We start from the raw sequence: 24,459 nt of genomic DNA, 5'->3' as shown, positions 1-24,459 counted from the left end.
GCATGTGTGAAAGAGCTCTTAGGTAGATCTTTTATTGTTGTGACATTTTTGTTTAGTAAAACTACAATCCTGGACATCAATAAATGTACAACAGCTGGACAACCCACATACAACTCGCTATGATGGCAGTCCCAGCACACTGCTGCATCTCTCCAGGTGGATATGGCCGCTGCAACACTCACCTTCCTACCCTGCTGGAATCCAAGTGGACCTAACCTAACAGGCTCCTCCTTTTCCATCCCAGTGGATACGGCTGGTGGAACTGTCCAGCATTGTTCACTACAAGCAGGCTTGAGGCTGGCAACTTACTTGCAATGCTTCTTTGGGGGTAGGGGTGATCTTCCTTCTGCTCTTAAACGGTTTGCATGGGCACACCTTTATCTTCCCCAGCCTATGGTTGTTCAACCTTGGATATTTCAGGCACCTTTGCCTGTGGGAGGGTGCCTGAGCAATAGGTTCCTGTTGTCTAGTTTCATGCAAAGGTGCACTGTTTGTCTTGTTTATTTTCCTGTGTACTAATTTCTATCTGTCTCTGGATTAGATCCTTCACTGCTCACCTCTGCCTGATCTCTGAATAGACCCTGAGCTGCCTGCCCTGACCCATGGACTGACTTTAGATTGCACAAACTCTGCCTGTCCCTGGCTATGGTTTTGCCTGATCCTTCTGTATTTCTCTTGACCGTCATTGGTCAGCAGCCTACTGAACAGAGCCTACTTCAAGAGGTAGTGGTCTGGTGGTTCCCCCACATTGGAGTCCAAATTTCTGCATAGGGGTTAAAAGTTGGATATTGGGGGGGGGGCAGCACTTAAACAATGCCCTTATGCTTAGTTTCAAGCCAAATCTGTTCAGTAGAAATTGTATACAGTCTTATTTATCAAAACTTTTAAAACCATTAAAAATTAAACAAAATATATCTATGCTTCGTGTAGTACAGAAGGGAGACAACCAAAGAAACATCTAGCCACAAAATATATAAAGCAATCAATACCAAAATATATTTACAAACAGTATAACAGGTCTACCATGTAGCACACACAGTGTGGCTATCGACCAATAAGTCAGGGGCTTCCTTCCATAGAGTACATCTCTAGTCTGCATTTTCATCTGTACAAAAACAATTCCTACAATATCCTAAAATCTAAAAATCACAGCATGCTCTAAAATCAAAATAATATGTGTGAGTTGGGTTTTCATCATTTCCTAAGCTTAATGATGCACATCAGGCCTGAAAAGAACAAGAGGACTTTGCTAGAACCTCTAAAACCAATAACTGTGATACAAAGCATGCCTTACACTATGTAAGGCACATAATATATAGTTACATAGTTACATAGTTGATACGGTTGAGAAAAAGAAATAAGTCCATCAAGTTCAACCAAGGAATAGGTGAGGACGCGAGTCCCAGAAGGAAGTAAGACTCAGATTTCTACACGTTTTCATAAGCATTAAAGGGGTCGGACATACCAATAATTTAACCCAGGCAGCCCCCCTGATGGCATCGGAGCAGTTCATGTGCAAGGGCACTTTTATTTACAATAAAACACTGCTGGGCAGAGGCTTCCGCCCAGCAGTGTGTTCGGTGACGTCACTGGATCTGATGGGCGGGCTTTAGCGCTGCCCTAGCCGTTTTACAGGCTAGTGTAGCACTAAATCCTGCCCATCAGTGCCGGTGACGTCACCGGGCTCATTGCTGGGCAGAAGCCATCGCCTGGCAGCCCTATGGAGAGCCCGGTATATCACCGGAACTCCACAAAATGCCTTTGCCCTGCGCAATTTAGCGCAGGGCAAAGGAGAGCATCGGAGCAATTCATGCTCCGATGCTCATGTCAGGGGGGCTGCCTGGGTGAAAATGGGGATATGTCCGGGTTCAGCTCTGAACCTGGACAACCTGTTTAATGTTGTTTACTTTTAAGAATTCATCTAAACCCTTTTTAAAACTGTCCACTGTTCCTACTGTGACCACGTCCTGAAGAAGTTTATACCACAGATTTACAGTTCTTACATTAAAGAAGCTTTGACGCTTCTGGAAACTGAACCTTTTCTTCTCCAGTCGGAGGCAGTGTCCCCTTGTCTTTTGAGGGGATTTTACATGGAACAGTTTTTCACCGTATTTTTTGTATGGCCCATTTATATATTTGTATAGGTTAATCATGTACCCCCTTAGATGTCTCTTCTCAAGACAAAATAAATTCAATTATTTTAATCTTTCTTCATAACTAAGACCCTCTATGCCCCTTATCAGAAGAGGCAACCTGGATAGGAAACTCCTACAGAGTGAAGCAAGATGGATCCAAAGGCTGAACACTATGAGCCCAAATGGATTGAATGAGGGATTTACCTTCACAGCATTCATATAAATAACAACTGAATGATTATACGAAAAGAAAAAATTAGCAACAGATAAATTATCACTCTTGCTACTAAAAAGAATCCTATATAAGATAATAATGAAAATAATAATAAACAAACAAATGCTCAGAAGCAAAAATACAATAGAGCATGAATATCCAGATCACAATAAATATGTGGCTGTATTCTAAAACAGCCAGAATAAAGGTGGTATGTCCAGTCAGAGTCTATATATATATATATATATCTATGTATATATGACCTAATTACATCTAAGGTAATTGAATATGGTAGGAAGCATAGAATATATTTGAGACATGGGCACGATATTTAATTATCTTGTATCCATACAGGCATCTGATCCATCAGCCTGGGTAGCAATGATATAAGTGTAAATGCATGCAATCTTCTTGGTAATACCAAGAATATTCCTTCTGTATAAATCGAATTAGAAACATTTTAGGTGGTATAGTAATCGTCATGATGACCCATAGAATCAGACGTTTAAACTAAAACCCATTAATCAGATTAAGGCCCCTTTCACACGGGCGAGTTTTCCGTGCGGGTGCGATGAACGTATTGCACCCGCACTGAATCCTGACCCCTTCATTTCTATGGGGCTGTGCACATGAGCGGTGATTTTCACGCATCACTTGTGCGTTGAGTGAAAATCGCAGCATGCTCTATATTGTGCGATTTTCACGTGACGCAGGCCCCATAGAAGTGAATGGGGTGCGTGAAAATTGCATAGCATCCGCAAGCAAGTGCGGATGCGGTGCGATTTTCACGCATGGTTGCTAGGTGACAGTCTATTCACTGTATTATTTTCCCTACAGAATGCATAGTAAAACAGCGCTGGAGGGGTTAAAAAAAATTATAATAATTTAACTCACCTTAGTCCACTTGATCGCGAAGCCCGGCATCTCCTTGTGTCTCCTTTGTTGACTAGGACCTGTGGTGAGCATTAAATAGAGGTAAAGGACCTTTGATGACGTCACTCCGGTCATCACATGGTACGTCACATGATCTTTTACCATGGTGAATCACCATGGTAAAAGATCATGTGACGTACCATGTGATGACCGGAGTGACGTCATCAAAGGTCCTTTACCTCTATTTAATGCTCTCACCACAGGTCCTAGTCAACAAAGGAGACAAAAGGAGATGCCGGGCTCCGCGATCAAGTGGACTAAGGTGAGTTAAATTCTTTATTTATTTTTTTTAACCCCTCCAGCGCTGTTTTACTATGCATTCTGTATTCAGAATGCTATTATTTTCCCTTATAACCATGGTATAAGGGAAAATAATACAATCTACAGAACACCAATCCCAGACCCGAACTTCTGTGAAGAAGTTCAGGTTTGGGTACCAAACATGCGCGATTTTTCTCACGCGAGTGCAAAACACATGACAATGTTTTGCACTCGCACGAAAAAAATCGCGCATTTTCCTGCAACGCACCCGCCTCTTATCTGGGCAAAAAAACTGACACCCGTGTGAAAGACGCCTAAGAGTCCAGCAGGAAATTCAAGGATTGATATTATTAAGATAGATTGGCTGAAAATTGAAGCCCTGACATATGCGATTTATACCTTGCGGATCAGGAGTAAACTCTATGTTATTCACACAAGAGCAAGCGGATCCCTAAAGAAGAGGAAAAAGAAAAAAGTTTAAGTCCCTATACTTGCACATTTAAATAACGACACAGGAAGGAAATTCTAAGTGGTTACGCAGGCGCATTGATGCCAATGAGATTGAGTGGAAATCTAAAGTCCCGACGCAAGCGCACATGACAGTTGTAACAAAAAGATACTAAGTGCGGAACGCCAGCGCATAAGGGACAATGTGATTAGTTGATAACCCGATCCTCCTGACTGATCATACCGTATCTGGAATGGCTTGATTGTATGCTTATCAACACGAGAGATAATCCTATTGGACATCATGGGGTGGAAACCCGCCCTATGGAAATATAAGATCTCACAAACGAAACATTCATGTTGTCAGTAGCTCCTTACCTCCCTGAAGAAGCCGCATCGCGGTGAAACATGTTGGGGGAGCTGCATCAGTAGTTTTTAAAGAATATGGCAGGGCAAATGAATGATTAATCGAACGGAGATCTGCAGACGCCGCATATACATGCACACTATAGGGGCAGATAATAGGTATAAGTGCGGGCGGTAGGAGCCGCTATGAGTGCCTGATAAGATATCAGAAACGTACAAATACAGCACTGTAGGTAGGGTAATAATCCGCAAGAGTGTCAGTTGCAAGGCGTCTGATGTCGGCTGGCATTACAGACACGCACCTTGCACTCTATTGAAAGAGATAAATAACAATCTCAGCCCACCAATAGAAAAGCAGTGGTTGTTAAACCTATAGTCCTCTAACAGAATTTTTCCCTCCATATGCTGTTTTAAATGTTTTTGTGGCTATATTGTTTATTAAAATAGAAATAAAAGTTATATTTTAAAAATTAACAAAACGGCCAGAAACAGGAATTATAGTCTCAGACTATTGAACCGTACCTCCTGATCTCCTGGGTCCAGTGAATCACTTGGAAATATTATACCTTATCAGTTTAGTCGCTCTCCTCTGTACATTTTCCAGCTGCAGTGCGTCCTTTATATGGATTGGTGCCCAGAACTGAACTGCATATTCCAGATGAGGCCGCACCAACCCTTTGTAAAGTGGTAGTATTACATCCCTGCCAATAATAATATTACATCCCTGCCAATAATAATATTAGCTAGCAGTGTTAGGCTTAGAGGAAGTATAATAAAAACTACTTGCATTATGTAGTAAACCTGTAGGCTAATCCATTTTATATTGCGCAAAAAATACCTTATTAAATAAATAGCTTGTATTTTTACCTAAAGTGTTTTTCTAATTTATACAATCAATTCAATATGCTTTAAAAAAAAAAAAAATAAAACATTGAATTATGCTAAAAGCATAAAAAGTTTAAGCACATTAAACTATAATTTTGTGTTTAAGAGGTAATCTTGGCATGTGTTCTATTTAATAGAAAGATAATTAATTAAATAAAATGTCTCACTCTGTATTCATATTTGCTTGCATCCCACAGTGCTTCTTTTGTTTAGCCAAACCACTTCTGCATAATTAGGAATAATGATTAGTAGGCAGCATTCAATAAACTCAGATTCTAATAATGTGTTAGAAAAAAAGAAAATAAACACTACCCCATACAAAATTATTTTTCTTTTCTAAATATAATGATATTGAAAGTTTGCATTCGACATGATAGATAGATAAAGGTTTTGTAGGAAGGCGCAACGGTCCGTCATTGACGGAAGGTATGTGTCACTGAGACTCCTGGCCTCGGTGAGGTAAGAGCTGGCAATTTTATGTGTCAGCGGCAGCTAGTGCTGGCTGACATGGTTTTGCTATTTAGTATTGCTGTAAAGCCGATCTGGGCCGGCTCTTACTGGGAGCAGCCAAAGTGCAGGGTGGATGGCTGCTCCCCACGTTCCAGGCCGGGTCTTGGTTTGGGCTAAAAAACACAGGCAGCACTGTCAGGTGGTGGGAATTTACTCCTCTCTGACAGTGAAGCTGTGTCAGTCTCTGTGTTGGGAGCTGGGAGTTTGGGCCTGGGTAAAGGCCTGCTACCTTGTTGGCATGAGAGCAGCTGGTTTCTGCTATGTCCAAGGACTTCTGTATTTCTGCATGGTGTGAATAAACACCAGACTCAAGGTGACTGTTTTTCTTGAAACTGACTTTTTGTTTTGTTTATCCTTATGTGTGAATAAACACCGAACTGTTTAAGTTAAAGATGTTGTCGCTGCCTCTATACTGCGTCCACAAGCCTGTCTACCAGAGCAAATCCCCACAAATGGTGTCGGATGCGGACAAATGCAGTGAGGCAGGCCTGAAGGCCGAAAAGTTTTTGTTTTCCCCAGTACAAGTTTATGTCCTACATTAAGCCGGAGAGGTTACGACCCATGTCCCCTGACAAAATGGAGGCGGTTGTAAAGGCCCTCATAGAGGCTAACTTGCAGCAGCGGGAGGCTAACAAGCAGCAGCAGGAAACTAACCAGCTGCTATTGCAACCTGTGATGGTATTGCAAGCGGCAGGAGCATCCATGAACGTCCACGATGCTCGGAAAGCTGTCCGTGCGGCGATCCCTAAGATGACCCTCTAAGATGAGGTCGAGACCTATCTGGCGGTGTTCGAAAAGGTGGCCATGAGGGAAAAGTTACCCCGAGACCAGTGGGCTGAGGTCGTCACTCTGTTCCTGGTGTCTGGACCCCAGCAAGTTTTTTTCGATCTTCCCGATGATCAAGCGGCCAACTACCTGACCGTAAAAGGTGAGATCCTGGCGAGACTGGAGGTGAATGTGTTGGTCCGGGCCCAGCGAGTGCATCAGTGGGAATTTAACCCGGCTGAACCCGCCAGACCGCAGTATTATGACCTGCTACACCATTTAATAGCTGCAGCCTGACGTACTGACCCCCACTGCTATGCTGGACTGTCTCTTGGTGGATGTGTTCTGGAGGGCTTTGCCGCACCACCTCCAGCACTGGATCAACCAGGTGTCTCCAGGTAATGCCTTGGAGATGGTCGACCTGGTGGAGCGCTACAAGGCCACCAGAAATCTACAGGGGGGTTCTTTTGGGAGGGGGTCAGTCAAACCCCGGAAATCTCCACCCCAGACCCGGCGGCCAGTGCCATCCAAACCCACCTGGGATGTACCCCCTGTAGACCCAGCCCCAGTGGTCTGCTGGCGATGTCAGGAGCCGTGACACATAAGGGCCGACTGTCCCCATCGGGGTGAACCCATGGACACCAACTATGGCTACCACCACTCATTATATGCCAGGAAGTTGTGTGCCACAGGAACCTCCTAGACTATAGACAATAGCCACCTGTGCAAGGTGGAAGTGGGGGACACTCTGGCAGTGGCACTGCTGGATTCAGGGAGCCTGGTGTCCCTGGTAAGAGCTGCCCTGGTATGGCCCGCCGAGTATACTGGCCGAAAGGTCGGCGTAGTGTGTATTCATGTAGACTTAAAGGACTATTCCACCGCCCTGGCCTCTCTGTCAATGGTGGCCGGCAGGTGGACTCATGAGGTGGCCGTCGCCACAAGATTTCAGTATGAACTCATAACTGGGAGAGACTTCCCCGGTTTCCCGACACTATGGCCGGATAGGAAAGTTACCGATACCTGGGAGACAGACGCAACCCTAGCAGAGTAGCCTGGCTCAGTGGCGAGACCAGAAACCTGGGAACCTGAGCCCGAAGGGCCAGTGGTAGGGGTGACCGCCACTTTGGTGGAAGAAGGGGAGACAACCCCGCTAAGTGTGATGGTGGGAGACATGGAGGACTTGCCGCCGGGTCCGGAGTTGGCAGACCTTAACGTCTCCGGAGATAATTTTGGTACAGCACAGCACCAGGGCCCGACTCTATCCCGAGTCTGGGAGAATGTGGTAGTAGTTGAGGGTGAGCTGCAACAACTGGGGGGCAGAGTCCATCTTCCCCAGTTTTGTGGTTCAACAGGAGATGCTGTACAGGGTAAATCAACTACGGGGAGAGCATATTGAACAGGTGGTGGTGCCCAAGGCGTATTGCAAGCTCATGTTAGAGTTAGCCAACCAACATGTTCTTGGGGGACACCTGGGCCATCAGAAAACGCAGGACCGTTCTACTGGACCAGTGTGTTCAGAGAGGTGGAAGAGTATTGCAAGTCTTGCCCAACCTGCCAGATAACCAGTCCCCAGCCACATTTCCATAGTAGAATAGAAGGGACGGAAAACGGAGATAGACATAAATCTACAATTTCCAATAAGCAAATTTCCCTTCATCAATGGCGAGCCAGGTAGGAGACGAAACTACAATCTTCTGATATCCATTGATAAAGGGAATGTATATCTCCGTCTTCCGTCCCTTCTATTCTATTCCTAGACTGTTGCCCTTGTTTCCCATATAACCCGATTATTTTGTGTATTATTACACCTCTTCCAGTGCTTCATATACCTCAGAAGTAACATCCAACCCAATAAAAAGAGTTTGCTGATAACATAGAGATGACAAAGCAATGGACACTATACATAAAGATACAGATAACACAATACATAGAGGACACCACCACACACAGCCACTTCTGTTCCTGCCCACCCTGGATGCTATGCAAATGTGGCTAATAATGTGTTTATATATCCAGAGTCCACCTATATGTAACACCCCAGAGTTGTGTTAGTACACTCCACTACCCCGCTACTATCTCCTAAGATCCTTTACCTTGTCAACTGATATGATTTTACATTATGTCATTCACAAATGTGAATAAACCATATTAAATGTAAATTATTGTTGCAGTTTTCCATGTTCACCAGCAGGTGGCAGCAATGGCTTGGTAAGGAACTAGTTACAGTTTATTATTAGCTCCCCCTCTGTGGAGGTGTGGACTGTTCCCACAACCTACACCCTGGGTGGAGAAGAAAGTTAGTGAGAGTGTAGCCCACCCCCTGCTAGGGGAACGGAGTGTGTGTTAGGAGCTCCCCGATATAGGGAACCAAGCCAGGACCAAGTCTTGTGCTGAGACATTGTTCACAACCCCAGCCTGAGCCCTGCAGCTAAGCTGGATCAAGCAAGCAGACAACCTCCAGTTCCAGGAAGAAATCAGTCCCTGAGAGAATATAACTGTGAGTAAAGTCCAGAGGCCCAGGAGAAGTCATATGCCTCCTCAGCTAGTCAGTTCCCATAAAGCAGAAGATTCCTGCCACAGTATAGAGCTAACAAGCAGACGTCCTTTCCTGCAAGCTCCAGTTTTATAGAGCAGAAGATTCATTCCTGCCAACCATTGCTGAAAGCCTGCTGGGACCTAAGACCAAAGCTGTACCTTGCTTGGATGTAAGTTACTCTCAGTAAAGACGAGTTTACCAAAAAGTCTGGATATCAGTTTCTGCTGAAAAATCCCTCTACTACTCCTCCTATCACTATACTCCATTTTTATTGCAAGTGAGCCAGGAGTCCAGCCGTACCCAAGTAGGAGACACTGATGACACCATTATCATCACCATACAGAGACATTATAGGCAATCACACCACTCTGGCCTTCCTACACTGGGACGTGCGTTATAACACCTTAGAAGGGCCCTGGGGTAGTACCCTGCGCGCACTGCGATTGGCGTCACAAACAAACTATAGACTATTAACCACCCATATCCTGGCCCACTGCATAAGTGGTGCCGGTGTACTCAAATCCTGCTCACTGCAAATATACAGTCTTCTGGATCTTCTCTTATAACCAACTCACATCCAGTACCTGACCATTAGTACATGTACATATAGAGACTCATGCATAAACAGCATATATAATCTACTGGTAATACAATTGCAGACTACAAATATCTATATGTACACATATAAAGTCTACTGGGATATTATACTTATATACATACCCACATAAGCACACATATAACTTAGCTTGCTCCTGAAGTGCTGTTGGTCCAAGGGGGTCCAGGAAGAGAAGAGAGAGCCCGACTCCGAAGTTTCACCTATATGTTCCTGTGCCCCAGCCCCCCACCATAGACTCTACCCTGTGACCACCCAAATATCTTCCCCCATCTCTTGGCCAAGAGAATGTTGTTCAACTGCTTTTACAATGCTCCCTTCCTGCCTTAGATATGCTAACAAGGGACACAATGCTACTGGCCATACTGATCACTGAATGGGTGAATCTGAATGAGTGAATACCACTGGGTCAAATTATTAGGCATATTTGTGGTCATCAGGCTGAGGTTCTGGCTAAAAGCCATATTTTCCTGTAACAGTAGGCAAGCTGAGAGCGGCAGTGGCATGATGGCAGTAGCAGTCATGTGTAGCAGTACATGATTGTAGGCAGGCAGACAGTGATAATGTGTAACGGTCACGTACACACACACACACAGGGGGGAGGATAGTGACCACTGTGCTCCACCCTCACCCCTGGCCTTGCCTACTTGCCTCACAAGTCCTGATGACAGGGGACAACTGGACGGCAGTCCCTAACTTAGGATACGTGCGGGAAAGACAGACAAGACAAATAACGGATAGTGAATGGACCAGGTCAAAACCAAGAGGACAACGCAGTACAGAGGGATAAGCAAAGAATGGTCAGGAGAAGCCAGGGTCATAAATACCAGGAGAGTCGAGGAGTACCAAAGGAGTCCGCAAAGAATAGTCAGGTGGAAGCCAAGGTCAAAATACCAGGAGTGATGCGCAGTACAGGAGGAGCAGGCAAAGAATCGTCAGGGAACAGGATCAGGTAAGTATACAGGTATCCAACAAACGCCAGGAACCTAAATTAACAGGCAACCTGTGGCCAGCAGGCTGCCTGTATTTATAGTGGGGAGTGAGGGTCATGCGACGTGGCCAGCGTCACATGACCGACAGACCGACCAGTCGAGTACCGAGTGATCAGCTCGGCGCTCAAGGCAGACCAAGGAGCAGGGAGCCTCCCAGCTAGCAAAGTTGCCCTGGGAACGAGGTCAAACACAGATCCTCGCTCCCGAAGCTAAGCAGAAGGTCTGCGGCTGATGGGAGACCGAGTGCGCCTTCGGAACCCCATTACATAATGATATGATAACAGGATGCTGTGCTGGCAATAACCCTATGTACAAATTAGAGGTTTTGAAGGGAAAAAAAAGCTGTCTCTCTTTTCATATATACATATATATATTTAAAAAAAATCCTTTGCAGGGGGTTTATTAATGCAGAATTTCCAGGCTAATCTGCTGCAGCAGCAAGCACCATACAGCTGTACTAAGCACAGTGTGACCAGCCCATCACTCCCTCAAAACTTTCTCTGATCAAACTTCCTAAAATCTCTCATATCTCCCTATAGTGTTCCTATTACACTGCATTAGTGGCTTGTGTCTATAATCATTTGTTGTTGTCAGACACTGCCAGACACACTCCTTCCAGGACTGAAGCGGAACGCAGTATGGCCCTTCTTCTTGGTCAGCAAATGGATCTCCTTGCCTAACTTCCCTCTGATTCAATGATAAGGCCTCTGAGCCAATCAGGGCATGCCCTGAACCCTATTTCCTCGCAGTGTGATGTCTTCCTCCCTCGTGGTTTTCCCCTCCAATATTACCGGTAAAATAGTGCTGGGCACTGTTTTTACATGATTTGACGATGAATCAAAAAACTTCAGAATTGTTTTGCAGACAAAGTTTTGTGAAATTTATAACAAATACGATTAGTTTAGAATCGATTTGCTCATCTCTACACTATATTAAATCACGGAATCAAATAGAGAGCACACTTAGGCCTCTTTCACACGACCGTATGGCTTTGGCCTCATGCACACGACCGTTGTTTTATTCCGTGTCCGTTGTTCCGTTTTTCGTGATTTTCTGCAGACCTATTGACTTTCAATGGGTCCGTTGAAAACTCGGCTAATGCACCGTTTGTCATCCGCGTCCGTGATCCGTGGTTCCAGTCCGTCAAAAAAATATAACCTGTCCTATTATTTTCACGGAAAACGGTTCATGGACCCATTCAAGTCAATAGGACCGCTAAGAAACACAGAGGCACACAAGATTGTCATCCGCGTCCGCGTCCGTTTTCTTCCTATCATTTGCATGGCAAACCTGTGTTAGATTTCTTTTTTACTTTCCTTTATGTCTTGTGATCCTCCAAAAATAAAGGAAGACACACGGAAACAAAAACGGAAACGGATCACCGAACAACGGAACCCCATTTTGCGGAACGGAACACAACAACGGTCATGTGCATGAGGCCTTTTTCAGAGTTTTGCAGTCTGTTTTTCACGGATCCGTTGTTCCGTTTTTTGTTTCTGCAGTGTTTCCGTTTCTGTTCCGTTTTTCCGTTCCGTTTTTCCGTATGGCATATACAGTAATTACATAGAAAAAGTTAGGCTAGGCATAACATTTTCAATAGATGGTTCTGCAAAAACGGAACGGATACGGAAGACATACGGATGCATTTCTGTATGTGTTCCATTTTTTTTTTGCGGACCCATTGACTTGAATGGAGCCACGGAACGTGATTTGCGGGCAATAATAGGACATGTTCTATCTTTCAACTGAACAGAAAAATGGAAATACGGAAACGGAATGCATACGGAGTACATTATGGTTTTTGCGGAACCATTGAAAAGAATAGTTCCATATACGGAACGCAAAAAACGGCCCCGTAAACGGGAAAAAAAACGGTTGTGTGAAAGAGGCCTTACATTGCCATTAATTGGAACTGATATAATTTCAAATTTATCTTCAACAAGAACCACATAGTTGTTGATCCGCAAGAGGAAATTACTGTAGACAAATTCATTGCACTAGTAGAGATGACTCACTGTCCTAATAAGTCTCCTGCATTGTGATCTTCCATGTCAACAAGCACATCATCCGGGCATCCTGGATGAAGCAAAGAACAGCATGTACTGAAATTACCTATTTGCGGAGTCTGCCCTCAGTATTCATATTCAGCAGCATGAAACATATACATTTGTCTATATTCCTAGGTTGTTGTGAAAATCTAAGAACCTATTAAGCTACATTTATTTTTAATCAAAAGTACATGAGATAAATTATTCACAGACTTATTTTTTATTTCTCAATGCAACCTAATGAATGTGCTTCAAGGGGCTTGTCCTCTTCCTCGGGCTGTAGCCGGTGACGTACCATAGAGGCTGCACTGGTGACAGTCCATATACCGCTGCAGCCAATCACTGGTCTCAGATGTGTACAGCACAAGATTGTGCCATATGTATTTTCTATATGGCAATATTGTATGTGGTTCTCTTACTTCTGCTGTTTCTTCCTGACTTTGCCCCAGGAGCAGCATGTCTCAGTAGAGCAGTAGCCAGTCAGCAAATCTTGCAGTAGAGAAGAGCACACCAACAAAGAGGTACAGAGGGGTAGAACCTGAGAAGAGTGAGTACAGCCAGCGCAGGGAACTGCGTTTCTCCCCATCAATCTCTGCATCTTAATAGATAAGAAGAAGATGGGCCATGGCTGACAGCACTGGGGATAAAGCTGAACATAGAAAGACCTGGAATCTGATGGGCATTAGGCAATGGAGAAAGGTGACAGATGGCAGGTGGCTCATGGAAGCCCTTCTCAAAGTTAAAATTCAGGGTGCACCCCTAGTTAATGGCAGCTTTCACATGAGTGTATGGAAATCTATGCATATTCCGCCTTCAGGATACACAGGGATTCCAGATGATATGCCATCCAGACGGTCATGGGTATTTAGTCAGTAATTCATCCAGATTTACATGCGTACTCCTTCCATCCGGCATTTTTTATGCACTCCATAGACTATAATGTGCATATTTGGAAGCAAATATGCAAAAAATTGGACATGCTGTGGATTTCAAATAGTGATTATACACCCATACAAATAGCCCTATTCATTACATTCTGGTACATAAAATCTGGGCCATATACGGCTTGCAAATACACTCGTGGAAAAGCGGCCAAACTCTATGTTTTAGAAACTAGTGTGGTCACTTATTAAACTGGTGTGAACTAGAACTGGGTTCATTGTCCATAGCAACCAATCAGATTCCACCTTTCCTTTTCTAAAGGAGCTGTCAAGAATGAAAGGTGGAATCTGATTGGTTGCTATGGGAAACTAAGCCAGTTCTACTTTACAGCAGTTTGATAAATGACCCCTCAGGTATGCACTAATGTAAATCTTGAACACTGCAAGACTCAACGGGCATTTCTTGGATTCCTACCAAAATGTTATTTATCTACCTATGCAGCAAGAGTTTGTATGCCGTACGTTACAGGGAATTAATTAGGATTGTTATTTCGTATGCAAATCTTAACAAAAAAATATGCTGGCAATAAGATATAGGGCCATAAACAGTAATCTACACCAGCTAAGAGCCGTATGGATTTCTTGTGTAATTTACACCACTTTTCTGGTGTAAATATTGTCACATTTGTCGGGCCGCATTGGCCTCATCCCCTTCAGAAAAATGTCAATCCAATATTAGCAAATAAGCATTAGTAAATTACCCCCATTAAGTCCTGTAAATGCTGCAGATTTGGCATTGTGGATTTGTATGTGGCAAGTCCACGGTGTTGAACGGTAGCAGCTTAGGCTACTTTCACACTAGCATTTCTATTTTCCGGTATTGAGATCCGTCATAGGGGCTCAATACCGAAAAACAAAAAAAAAAACGCTTCCGTTTTGTCCCTATTCATTGTCAATGGGGACAAAACGGAAATGAACAGAACGCAATCCTCCAAAATGCATTCCTTTCCATTTGGTTGCCTTCCCATACCGGAGAGAAAACTGCAGCATGCTGCGGTTTTCTTTCCGTCATGGGATGCGGAGCAAGACGGATCCGTCAAGACCCACAATGCAAGTCAATGGGGACAGACACAATCTGACACAATAGAAAATGGATTCGTCCTCCATTGACTTTTAATGGAGTTCATGACGGATCCGTCTTGGCAATGTTAAAGATAATACAGCCGAATCCATTCATAACGGATGCAGATGGTTGTATTATCAGTAACGGAAGCGTTTTTGCTGAGCCCTGCCGGATCCAGCAAAAACGCTAGTGTGAAAGTAGCTTAAGTGGATGAGATTTTAAATCTGCATGTCAATTTATGTTACAGATACCGTAGGGATTTCGTCCTTTGCAGTTGAGAGGGTAAAATTTGCTACATATCTTCTGCATTTCCACAATGATATCTACAGCAAAAGTTTCATGATTTAGCACTCAAATTCGCTTCTTCCTAAATGGGCAGGAGCACATAATAGGGGTATAGGTGGGAGTTATTGGGTGTGCACTTATACTGTTTCCTATGGTTGAACTGGATTTACAGGTATATGTTTATTGTACTATAGCCTGTTCATTTGCACTGTTATTACACTATAGCTGTACTGCACTGTGGAAAGGGTTAATGCACAGCCAGTTAACACTGAGAGACAACATGACTCTATACCTATACAAAGTTTTGGAGGGGAAAAAACAGACACACCACCTTCTGACTGTTTGGATTACCTCTGTTGTTTATGTCTGAAAAAGCTGCTTAGTCATTCCCATAGGCTTGAATTGAAACTCTATACAAGTCTATGATAGACAGAAATTGCAACAATGTTTCTATTTAGGCTGTGATTCTCCACTCTACCACTCCCACCAGAAGGTATATAAGGAGAGGAGTCAGAGCCCCTAGTTGTCTGCAGATAGAGACCAGTGCTTAGTAGGAGAGACTGCCAAACTGCAGTGACCAGAAGATGCTGAGATGAAGACACTCTGCCACAGATCCTGGGTCACCAGCCCTGTGACCAAGATGCCAGCCGGGCAACTGAGCCCAGACCCTGGGCTACCAGCCTTTGGCCAGGGAGCCAGCCTTCTGAAAGAGAGAGAGGGAGAGAGAGAGAGAGCTAGCTCAGGTTTTTTCTCAGCACAAAACCTTCTTCTGCCAGGAAGGAGACTGCAGAAGCCAGCTCAGTGTCTTGCCTGTATTTTTTTGCACTTACGTTCCTCCAGTAAAGAAGCACACTGGTTTACTGCAAAACCTGACTTTCTGGACTTATTTCCCATTGTGGTACACCTCGCTTTACTATTGCTTCTGGAGACCAGGAATAGGTGCTGACACCTTAATGGAGTCCGGAGGATCCAGCGTAGCAATGCAGCCATCTCAAACCTGGTCACTGCAGTAGCAGCAGGAACAGTATTGGGGGTGACTTGAGGCTCCATATTAAGGACATCAGGAGCAGCAGTAGGCACAGAATCATGGACCAAGCAGCAGCAGAAAGCACAGTATTAAGCCATCTGAGGAAGCAATTAGTACAGTATTGGGAGCAACCACATGAAAAACATTGAGGGTACTAGATGCTATATAAGAGGTAAAATATTGGGGTTAAAAAATACATGATATTGGAGCAACGAGTATCAACAAGTGCAGTCTTTGTGGTAGCAGATGGCATTGTATAGTGGTAGCTGCCCTGGTTGTAGCAGTAAGTTTTAGGCTAGGTCTACACGACGACATTTGTCGCGCGACATTTTGTTGCACCAATGTCGCGCAACAATTTTTATAATGGCAGTCTATGGTGTCGCACTGCAACATGCGACATGCTGCGACTGCGACGCGACAGTCGCAGAAAATCCATTCAAGGTGGATTTTTCTGCGACTGTCGCGTCGCAGTCGCAACATGTTGCATGTTGCAGTGCGACACCATAGACTGCCATTATAAAAATTGTCGCGCGACATTAGTGCAACAAAATGTCGCGCGACAACTGTTGCGCCCTATCTGTCGCGCGACTTTTTGACGCGCGACAAATGTCGTCGTGTAGACCTAGCTTTATACTGGAGTAGCAAGAGGCATTGTATTGGGGCAATAGGCTAGTATTATTAAGCACTATTAAAGGGGTTGTCCGGGTTCAGAGCTGAACCCGGACATACCCATAATTTCACCCAAGCAGCCCCCCTGACTTGAGCATCGGAGCAGTTCATGCTCCGATGCTCTCCTTTGCCCTGCGCTAGATCACGCAGGGCAAGGGCTCTTTTGTTTACAATCACACACTGCCGGACAGAAGCTTCCGCCCGGCAGTGTGTTCGGTGACGTCACCGGCTCTGATGGTCACCGGCTCTGATTTAGCGCAGGTGAAAGGAGAGCATAGGAGCATGAACTGCTCCGATGCTCAAGTCAGGGGGGCTGCCGGGGTGAAAATGGAGGTATGTCCGGGTTCAGCTCTGAACCCGGACAACCTCTTTAAGAGTTCAGAAGTTTTATGCAGCACTGTTGTATGTGGTGCTTCTGGGGAGGTGTTTTGTGTTGTGCTAGAGAGATACATTGTGCCATAATGGGCTATTTAGTGCTGGTAGGGGATAGAGATGGCCTTGCGGTTTGCCCGGCTGTCGTTTTGTGGCGAAATTTGCTTACTAGAGCCATTTTTATAAGAAATAAGGTTCCGGACAGAGTCGCTCTTATCAGGGCGGGTGGTCTGTGGTTAGGCTATCAGGGCCAGAATAGCACCCCCCTGTCGGGCAATATCAGGGACAGCTCTTTACCCACTCTGTCCTTCAATACCACATCATCATCTAGCCCAGGGATAGATGGTTTTTGCTTTCCCTCCGGGATTCATGGATGTGCACTGGAACCCCCCGGATTGTGGTAGGACATATGATTTCTTATTTGGTGCCGCCGAGCACTTGTTATTGCCTACACCACATCTATGCTTTTTGCTTAAAGGGGTTCTGCACTTTGTTTTAACTAATGATCTATTCTCTGGACATCCTCGAACCCCCACCGATCAGATGCTGATGATCTATCCAGAGGATAGATCATCAGTTAAAACAAAGTGCAGAACCCCTTTAACTTTAATAATTTAATTTATTTAGATTTTGAGGGATATCTTTTCCATTCACACGTCCGCAAAATGGGTCTGCATCTGTTCCACAATTTTGCTAAACGGGTGCAGACCCATTCATGTTCAATGGGCCCGGAATGTGCTCTCCGCATCCGCATTTGCGGATCCGCACTTCCGCATCTGTGCTTCCGTTTCCGCAAAAAAATAGAACATGTCCTATTCTTGTCCGCAATTGCAGACAAGATTAGGCGTTTTCTATTATAGTCCCGGCAATGTGCGGTCCACAAATTGCGGAATGCACATTGCTGGTGTCCCTGTTTTGCGGATCCTTAAAACACTTACGGACGTGTGAATGGACCCTCATAGTAATATTATTAAAGGTTACGTTTTATCTTTATGTATATTCTAATGTATTGCCTTCCTTGTACAATGTTATAATATACTTTCTATGTTAGAATGTATATTATAGTGCATTTGTATTGTCGGCAGTTCTATGCGGTTCTGCTGCGATACTGCAGGTATATAGAGGGACAAGCGTTATTGGAACAAATACTTTCTACTGGTGTGATATACCAGTCGCCCCCCCAAAAAAAACTGATTGAAGCAGGGTGTTATATACCAATATACTTTCTTTATAGTGCATTTGGGTATTATATAGTGCATTTGCGCATGCGCGTACGCGAAAATTATATTGCCGATATTTTGCATTGAAAAAAATAATAAATGGAGATCGCAAATTCGAATAATACATCTGGTATGTCACTGTCCATGTTGTGGGACTATTTGTGCACTTTTAGTAATTATTTCTTGGCTGCAAATATGAGCTGAAGGTTTTTCAGGTTCGCCTGCCATTAAAATGAATGGGACCCGCCGCGAACTTGCGGTTCACGAATATTTGATCGCGTTCGTGCACCGTCCCGGCAGATGTTTGTCCATCACTAGTAGCGGATATTAGTGCCTTACATAGGGTATTTGGTTCATGCTGTTGGTGTTAATATATGTGCTGCATAGTGGCATTTGGTTAACAGTACTTGTTCAATGCTGAGGTCCTGGCATCACCATGGGTTGGCTGATGAGGACTTAGTAGAAAAAAAAACATTTTTGGACGCTAACATATGTAGACTGCAGTGTTTTTGTTGGGGCAAATTACTTCAGGGCAAAACTAATCTGATTTTCCTGTAACTTGCTCCTTAAATTCTGAGGAAACTATAAATACCAACATTTTCTAGGTAAAAAAAAGAACATTGGATTCATTGAGACTCCAATGTCAAATATTTCTAAATTTTTAAAGGGAAAAGACATGTGACATAATTTTGGTGGAGGCTACACAGTTCCGTCTGAGGTTGCTTGTGAGGATAGGTGTAGTGTGCAAGGGAGTAGATTTAAGATCCTCAGGATACAAACGAGTCATGAAGGAGGCCATCTACATAAAAATGGAGAAGCCAAGCTGTCTTGACACCTTTTTCTGGGAAGTGTTTATCACCTACTGACTCCAATTAGGATAATGGAATCAACACCTTTGACCCAATGCTGGGTATAATTACCAGATGTTGATTCAGTTACATATTCATTCCCAGAATTTTTGTACAGTCACTCAGAATTGAGAAAGCTCGTTGGAAGAACGAGTGAAACGTTTTCAAGAAATCTACAGTACGTCCAGTTGCCTTGATTTATCCTTTACAGATATCCTCAGGATAGGTCACCGATGTCTGATTGTGAGGATCCAACTCCCTGAACCCCCACTGATCAGCTGTTTGAATGCTTAAGGCTGGGTTCACACCTGAGCGTTTTACAGCGCGTTCCTACGCGCTGTAAAACGCTTAACAAGGAGAAACCAATGCTTCCCTATCGGCATGGTTCTCACCTGGGCGTTTTACAGCGCGTACGATCACACTGTAAAACGCCCGACGACCCAAGAAGTACATGAGCTTCTTTGGGACGTCTTGTCGCGCGTTCCCGTACATAGACTTTCGGGAATGCGCGACAATGGGCGTTCGCTTGTCTCTGTATGCGTGATTGCAAACGCCGGTACAATCGCGCATACAGAGCGCTCCTTTCAGAACGCTCAGGTGTGAACCCAGCGTCAAGCATACCAAGCACAGAGCTGTACATTGTATAGCGACTGTGCTTGGTATTGCAGTCCACTTGAATGGGACTGAGCTGTAAATAGGCCATGTGCCTAATGAAATTGACGTCAGTGGCCTAGGAAGAGGTCACAGTGCTCACCTAAACACTGTAGCCTCTACTGATCACATATTAATGACCTATTCTATATTGTATAGAAAAAAGACACCTCAGTTTTTATATAAAATTTGTATTACTATGAAGTAAATCAAATCAAATTAAAATACTATTGGGGTACAAAGACCTCATATCACCTTATGCCCAAATTTAGCTAGTATAAAAATACCAGTAATGCAAAAAGCCTACAATTTTCGAGTGCCGTATCTGATCTTCAATTATCCAGAAAAGATTGTTTTGATGTGAATAGAAGAAAGTAATGAATCATATGGTTGTGTAAGCCATGTCTGATAAAATCACTAACAACAGTCTGGCTGATTACTCATCTTTGGAGTCTGCTAAGTAAATATGGATTGAAATTGTGCACTCCAGTACAATAAGCATTAGATTTTATTTTATTTTTTTCAATTCATTCTTTCAACCACCCTTCTAAATTATTTTGTTTTAGAAAATTTTTCTTTGTAAATTTTCTTTTTGAAAACATTCTTTCAACCATCCAGTTATGTTTAAAGGGGTTGTTTGCTTTGGACAAATTCTGTTTGTTAAAAGGATCCCCTAACAATAATCTGATCAGACTTTCCTGCTGCTAGGACTCGTAGAGTGCAGCTGTATCTATTAGGGGGGAACAGACATTATGCATTTTCCCTATAACGACACCACCACAGAGAAAATAAAGAATAAGGCCCCTTGCAGACGAGCGTGAGCAGATTAGGTCCGCATGCGTTGGGGATGCGTTCAGTGGAAAATGCGCAATTTCGTAAGCAAGTTCATTCAGTTTAGGCTACTTTCACCCTGGCGTTTCAGGGTCTGCTTATGAGATCCGTTTCAAGGCTCTCACAAGCAGCCCAAAACGGATCAGTTCAGCCCCAATGCATTCTGAATGGATAAGGATCCGTTTAGAATGCATCCATTTGGCTGCGTTTGGTCTCCGTTGCGTTTTTAGACGGTCACTAAAACGCAGCTTGCAGCATTTCGGTGACCGTCTGACGATGCGGAGCCAAACGGATCCGTCCTGACTTACAATGTAAGTCAACGGGGACGGATCCGTTTTTTACTGACACAATATGTTGCAATTGAAAACGGATCTGTGCCCCATTGACTTTCAATGTAAGTCAAGACGGATCAGTTTTTCACTTAGACTTTTTTTTGAATGAATAATGCAAACGGATCCGTTATGAACGGATACAAGCGTTTGCATTATCAGTGCGGATCCGTCTGTGCAGATACAAGACGGATCCGCACCAAACGCAAGTGTGAAAGTAGCCTTAGTATACGATCGGTTCAGTTTTCAGTTTTTATCGCGCAGGTACAATACGATTTAATGCGTTTTGCATTAAATCGTACACAACATCTCTTAGCAACCATCTGGAAAAAACGCATCGCATCCACACTTGCTTGCGGATGCGATGCAATTTTCTACACAACCCCATTCACTTCTACGGGGCCAGCGTTGCGTGAAAATCGCAGAATATAGAACATGCTGTGATTTTCACGTAACACACAATTGATGCGTGAAAACCAATGCTCATGTACACAGACCCATTGAAATGAATGGGTCTGGATTCACTGCGTTCGCATCACGCATTGCACCCGTGCGGAATACTCGCTGGTGTGAAAGGGGCCTACGGCTACTTTAACACTTGCATTGTTGTTTTCTGCTATTGAGATTCAGTAGAGGATCTCAATACCGGAAAAAAAAAAAAATATTCTGCTTAGTCCTCATGCATTCTGAATGGAAAGAGATCAGTTCAGGATGCATCAAGATGTCTTCTATTCCGTAAGCTTTCCGTTTTGTGACCAGACACAAAACCGCTCAATTGTCACTTGGTTGCTACCCATGGGGGGGGGTCTCTGCGCAGTCTGCTGATTGGATGATGTCAGACTGTGCGGGGCAATTCATTCATAATGTTCAAGCAGAAACACTGGAGGAACGGAACAACATAGAGTTATATGAAATTGTCAGCATATCCGTTCCGCATAAAAAATTGTCCAGAATTGTCATTACATGGGGAATCCAAGTAGTTGCTAAATCAGACAAGTAAGGAGAGGTGACAGGTCCTATTGAAGAAAGGAGAAATTAAAATCTTAACTGCACCTAAAATACATTTGCACAACTGTTTCCAGAAACCTCCCAGTGGAGAGGGCTCTGGTCACATAGCCAGTGCTCCCATTTTTCTTATATTCCTTGCAGCGACCAACAGCTTTTACAGTTCCATAGGGATCCCAGAACCCCAGTTCTGGCAACAGATTGGGCACCCATAAGGAACAGTCTAAGTAACAGGTTCACTTTACTAAGAGCAGATTTCAGTAATATATCTAAAGCATGTAGGAATTTCAATTAAAAAACGATTAATTCCTGCAAAATGAAAATTCATTTACCTAAAAATATGCAAATTGTTTAATACCTCGGCATTAATACACTCCCTGCAGATTGTTCATTACAGTGAAACACAAGATAATCCTGTGGGATTAGAAAAAATCCTGACATCAGGAAAAGGTGCACATGTTCAAGCTAAATAAACAAAAACGGTACAAGTTTCCAGTGTGGGACTGGGGTGCCTAGGGCCCTCCAGTAAAATTCATTCAGGGGGCCCATTGCACAGTGAAATGCAAATATTATCTGCTCACAGCGGCAGGCAGCAAGACGCTACAGGATTTGGGCTGTTTCACACGAGCTGATGCCGTGCGTGACATCCGCTGCGTGAATGAGAGCCAAGACCCGCTGCAGACAGCAGAAGCACGGAGCATTAACATGACTGATAATGCTCCGTGCCTCTCTGTGATCTCTTTACTACGAAATCACAGTGAGATAAAGTTGTCACCGTGATTTTGTAGTAAAAAGGTCACAGAGAGGCCCGGAGCATTATCAGTCATGTTAATTCTCCGTGCTTCTGCTGTCCGGGACGGGGCTTGGCTGTCATTCACGCAGCGGATGTCACGCACGGCATCCGCTCGTGTGAAACAGCCCTAACTGAATACGCTGCGTCTATAAAAGTAAGATGGGTAGTTTATCTGAACATAGGCTGGTTGAGATTATGTACATAGCCTATCTGTATGTATTGCAGTCAGTCTACTGTGTCAGATGCTACTTAGGCCTCTTTCACACGGGCGTCATGTTTTTTGCCCGGATAAGATGCGGGTGCGATTCGGGAAAATGCGCAATTTTTCCGCGCGAGTGCAAAACATTGTAATGCGTTTTGCACGCGTGTGAGAAAAATCGGCATGTTTGGTACCCAAACCCGAACTTCTTCACAGAAGTTTGGGTTTGGGTTAGGTGATCTGTCGATTGTATTATTTTCCCCTATAACATGGTTATAAGGGAAAATAATAGCATTCTTAATACAGAATGCATAGTACAATAAGGCTGGAGGGGTTAAAAAATAATAATAATAATTTAACTCACCTTAATCCACTTGATCACGCAGCCCGGCTTCTCTTCTGTCTTCTTCTTTGCTGTGCACAGGAATAGGACCTTTGATGACGTCACTGTGCTCATCACATGGTCCAATCACATGGTCCAATCACATGGTTCATCTCCATGGTGAAGGACCATGTGATTGGATCATGTGATGTGACGTCAGCACAGGTCCTTAGTGTCACCACCAGACATCTGAGAAGCTCTGACAGATGCCTTTCAGAACCTCCTCCTTGAGCTTCCTTTGTTTTGGTTTTCAGTTCCTCATCTCGTTAGCCTCTCTCAGTTGTCATGTAGTTGGACTGATTGCATCCCTTTAAATTCCTCCCCATAATGCATTAGTGTGCGGTTTATACAACTTCCTGGAGTGTGTGTGCATGCTGATCCTATTTCCCAGTCTTCTACAAGATAAGTGTTGTGCATTCATTTGTGATTTTCTGTTTGCTGGATCCCAGGTGACCCTGACTCCCTCCGTGTCTAGTGTAGGGAGCCGGTGGTCGTGTCCCCTCACTATTATAGGGTGTTCAGGTGTTATACAGTCGAGGTACGAGGATATGCGATCATCCACCATTGGGATGTTCGCATAGGCTGAGCAGTCAGGGAGAGTGCCAGGTCTTATGCAGGGGTCTCCCTTTTTGTTCCTTAGTTTTGGATCCAGTGAGTCATATATTCATTTTGTATTGTCTTGTTTCCTGTACACCTTCCGTGACACTTAGCCGGCATCTCAACATTACAGAAGAAGACACAGATCTGCAACTACGTGATCAAGTGGACTCGGTGAGTTAATTTATTTTTTATTTTTAACCCCTCCATCACTATTTTACTTTGCATTCTGTATTCAGAATGCTATTATTTTCCCTTATAACCATGTTATAAGGGAAAATAATACAGATCGGGTCCCCAGCCCGATCGCACCGCATCCACACTTGCTTGCGGATGCTTGTGATTTTTACACGGCCCCATTCACTTCTATAGGGCCTGCGTTGCGTGAAAAATGCAGAATATAGAGCATGCTGCGATTTTCACGCAGCACACAAGTGATGCGTGAAAATCACCGCTCGTGTGCACAGACCCATAGAAATGAATGGGTCAGGATTCAGTGCGTGTGCAATGCGTTCAACTCACTCATTGCACCCGCGCGGAAT

The sequence above is a fragment of the Bufo gargarizans genome, chromosome 4, assembly GCF_014858855.1.
Source record: "Bufo gargarizans isolate SCDJY-AF-19 chromosome 4, ASM1485885v1, whole genome shotgun sequence".
NCBI classification, from domain to species: domain Eukaryota; kingdom Metazoa; phylum Chordata; class Amphibia; order Anura; family Bufonidae; genus Bufo; species Bufo gargarizans.
Note: the sequence above shows the minus strand (reverse complement) of the source record.